This window comes from Aquila chrysaetos, chromosome 18, assembly GCF_900496995.4.
Source record: "Aquila chrysaetos chrysaetos chromosome 18, bAquChr1.4, whole genome shotgun sequence".
NCBI classification, from domain to species: domain Eukaryota; kingdom Metazoa; phylum Chordata; class Aves; order Accipitriformes; family Accipitridae; genus Aquila; species Aquila chrysaetos.
In genome coordinates this window covers 18,825,741-18,830,294 of record NC_044021.1, presented here as the reverse complement: position 1 = coordinate 18,830,294, position 4,554 = coordinate 18,825,741, and positions in this window count along the sequence as shown.

The window sequence follows — 4,554 nt, the reverse complement described above, 5'->3', positions numbered from 1 at the left end:
ATATGGAAGTTACCTCCTGTTTCCTAAATAAAAAGTGCACTAGTATCAACAAACTAGTGAGAAACTAACGACCAAACTTAAGGAAAAAAAAAAAAAAACAAAACAAAAGTGCAGTTCAGATCAAAAGAACTGCTGCCCACCTAACAATTTCCACTGAACTTACCAGAAGTAAGTGTATTTATATAGGCATCTAAAAGTTAATTTGGAAAAAACAGATTTTAAATTCTGTTTTTGAAGATGCGAGCCAGTGAGCTTGGTTACACAACATGCTATAACTGAGTTTCTTCTTCTGCTTCGAGCATTAGGCAGTTATAAAAGGTGTTAGTAAGCCTTTGATTACATCATAAACCTTGGCAGTGTTTGATAATTTCTTAAGGGATTTGATAGAGGAAGCAAAAGGCTACAGAAATCTCAGTTTTTCTTCTTAGGTTCCTAACCTTCACAGCAGTGCGATTATGTGGAAGAAGCCAATGTGAAGCCCAAGATGAAAGAAGGGAAGTAAATACATTTCAAGTTCCTTTTTAATTTTAAAAAATCTAATAGTTTAAGCCAACTTCAGGAAGCTCTGGCTCAAGACTGAGCACCCGAGGTTAAGAACACTACTGAGCATTAGCGTTTTGTAATCAAACCTCTAATTTTGTGCTGTGTTCAAGCTAGCAGTTACTGGCTGAATTAGCTCCCGAATTCAGTGCTACCTGAGTTGGGCAGCAAGGGCTGCATGCACCCATGGCAATCTGCTGTTGAAGACCAGGGTAGAATTTGCTCTATCCCAGCACGCTCCTTCCCAACCGGGGTCCGCTCCCCACCCGTCCCCGAGAACGTCCATCAGCTGGGGGTGACCCACTAGCTGTAAGGCAGGGTTTTTCTCCAAACGCTGCAAGTCCTTCACCGAGCTGCTCGAGCATCACCCCCCGTCGCTTGTGCGCAATGCACATCGTAGAGGGCTTGACAATTTTGCACGGCCTCTTTTGCCTTACTTCCTTAGGATGTAACTACGAAGGATGAAACTACTGCTCGTGTAACGACAGTAACTAGCTGTTCCTGCCATATAGCCGTGTCCTGCCCTACCAGGGAAAACATAAATATGTACCAAAGAACCAAGTTCTGTCCCCAGAGTCCCAGTAAATTAAATCCAACAGGAAGAAGCGTGCTCAAGAAAAACTCAGAAGGGGATTTTTCCTTCAGCTTTTCTCATATATGAAATAAATGCATGTATAGCAATATTCCTGGTTTAGTAGCTCTGCTATTTGTTTTCCATTAGGCATTATGAAACTTACTTTAGCAAATATGTTTTGTGGGTTGTAATCCATAGCTTGTTAACCACTATATTCATTTAGGGACTACGCATATGCTTTTTTCAAATATAGACATAAGGGGAAGTAAAAATCATGCCAGAGAGCATCGGTTAGTTCCCAGGAAAGATGGCATCTAGAATTTGGCAGCCTTCAGACATGAGAAGAGTACAAACACAGTCAGACTCAAAATTTTGGAGTCATTTGCATGGGCCATTTCTTTTGTCTTGGTGATCCCCACTTCTACAGTCATTTGTAGCTTAAACCAGCCTGATTTTTTAATACGAAATACACAGCATGGTTTCCTCTAGCTATAGCATTATTGTACTAGAAATGTATGTCTGCAAAACACCTTCCCACAATTCTGAGTGCTTCCAGAAAGTTATTTTTACTGGACATTTGATAAAAATACTGCTGTAATTCACTACAGGGCTACCAAACCTCTTGCAGAAGGGCAGTATGGTTGGTAAACAGAAAATAATAAATAAGTTATCGTTGTCTTTCCAATGAAGTAGAGAGGGAAAAGTGGTTGCACCAAATCACCAGAACACACCGAGACCTGGTCTCCACCGCCCAACAGAAAGCGGGGCAGAGATCCCCGAGGTCACGGTGAAATGATTTATATTACCTTCACACATCAGAGCGGCACAGAGGTCTCGGGTCCTCCTAAAACCCACACCTGGCAAAGCCTTCTGCACTTCACGAACCCTGGCTCCCTGCTCGGCCAGGTATCGGCTTCCCGGCTCCGGCACAATCCCGGCTGTCGGCAGGGGAACCTCCGCTCCCAGCGCTGGCGTCCTCGGGTGACAGCTGCCCACGGCTGAGCAAGGAATCTGTACCCCACGTTCATGTACAGCAAATAATAAACTCTACAAAGCTATTATGCTAGCGATGAGGCTTCCTACTCGGGAAAAACACACCCACTCCAAGCTAGCTGACTGGCTTACTGGTTTTCTCTTTGGTTTTGTTACAGCCAAGATGAAAGAATCGCAGCTTAATCTTATGGCTTTTTTTTTTTTTTAAACAAAAAAGTACTGTTGGTTCTGTAAAAAAAAAAAAAAAAAAAAAAAAAAAAACACCACCAAACCCAAACCAAAAAAAAAAAAAAAAAAAGCCACCCCACCAAAAAAACCCCAAGCCCCTGCCATCAGCAGCAGTATCTATCCAAATGCGGATAACAAGAGGAAGCTCACATCAAACATCCCCTCCGGCGGGCTGCTTCTTCCCCGCTGCCCCGATACCAAAGTCCAGCCCACCCTAGGAGCTGCCCGGTTCCCCTCCTCACCAGCCCTGCAAGCTCCCCGAGCGAAAATACAGAATTACGTACAAGCTGAAGAGCATCGTGGGGCTGGGGAGCCGAGCGCCGGACCAAGGCCAGCAGCGCAACCTCCCCTCCACCGCGACTTCTCCTACGCTGCTTTTCCTCCCCAAAACGCTGCCCTCCCGCCGTGCAGAAGGGGGGGCCGTCACTCGTGGGGTGGCCAGCCACGCGCCGTCCTCTCTTCGGCGCTCAGCGAACGGCCCCGCGCCCGCTTTGGCTTGTTTTTCGGTCCAGGGGGGTAAGAGACAACAACACTGAAAGACAAGCCTGGGTGCTGGGATGTAATGCTGTTGAGGGTACAGGATTAGCAGCCGTCACCGAAAATAACTTTATTCTGTGCTGATGCACCTACTTCTTAATACCCGAATTGTGGGAGGGCTCTAAGCAATGAACTCTTAAGTTGTAACAGGGCTTCTGCACGCACGATTGGGCCCAAAGTACTTAATACCTTGCAATCGCAACAGGTACCTGTAGAAAGAACATATTCTCACCACCATTTAAGAAGAAAAAGGTATTTATAATGACATTACAGAAGACCTCTTTGGGGGGAAAAAGGAAAGCCTTCAAATAGGTTCAGTGTTTTAAAAGCAAAATCAAGAGTTTATTCTGTAGACTGTGATTGCATTGTGAAAGGGAAATAAAACCATTCAGTGTGCTTCCTCGAGGTTTAAGAAAGCAATTAAATACTGTACAGTTTTACATAATTTAATCTGTCAGCTTCTGGAAAATAATTAGACACATAGGGGGACATATTCAAAATTTTGATCTACTCTACCTGAAAACTATTTAAAGGAAATATTAACTGATATATACGCTACTGAATCCCTCTGGCAATACTTGCTGATTATCCCAGCAGTTTTCCCGCCTATTGCTGTATGAAAGAAACAGCCAACTAATTCATTAACCAGGAGGTGTTGATTACATACATATTGTTATCAAAAGCACAAACTACACTTTTTTTCCTTTCTCTCAGTTACAGTAATTTTAAGTGCTTGCAAAACAAGCAGACTGAAAATATTCAGCTTGAAATCCGATACTTAAATTTAATACTTGGGCAATGCCTCCTTAGGAACCCAAATAAGACACACAAATTTCGTACACTCGAAGCCTAGCTATGCACAGCTAGTAGCTATTATTGATTAAGTATTCTATTTTAAAAATGGGCAAAGCTGAACAGACACAGAGCACTTTTTTGTCCACAGAGCTGGAACATTCCCTGAATTTTACATTTATATGTCCTTTAAATTCAAATTAGTTTCCAAATGTAAAAAAAAAATCCCCATTTTCTTTTTTGCAGGGCCTAACTACAGAAGACTTGGTTATACGTATAAGGAATGAATGCTGCCTTCTAATAAACTGATTCAACTGGGTATTTTTTATTTTACAGCCAAGTGAAAGAAGCCCCCAAAACCATGAAAAATGACCTAGCATTTTTATCAGCACTTCCCACCCATATATATTTATGAATACCAAAATCTGTAGTTACAATAGACTCTCAAATTGTTTTCAATAATTCACCACTGTGATGGCCAGAGCCCCCAAGAGTGACTGACTGTAGAACAGTCTAGTAGTTGAAGACCATTTAGAAATATCACCCCCCAAGGCCAAGTTTGTCATCGATTTAATATGTCAGGTTTGGTCTCTAAGTAAAACTAACAGTGCATGTTAATGTTGTACATAATCGCAATAAAGTGTTACAGCTCTAGAAGACAAAGTGCTACATGATTCAATAAAAATCTTCTAGTACATGATGTAACTGAATTATTAAGAGGTAAAACACGAGAATCTTAAGGATCCTCCTCATCAGCCAGAGCTGTTCCCAGATAAGCTTAAAGAATATGATACAACTCGCATCTTGGTTGCCACATAACTAAAGACAAGAAAATAGAAAAAGGAGCCTAAAAAAAAAAAAAAAAAAAAATCAACAGAACCATGATCTGA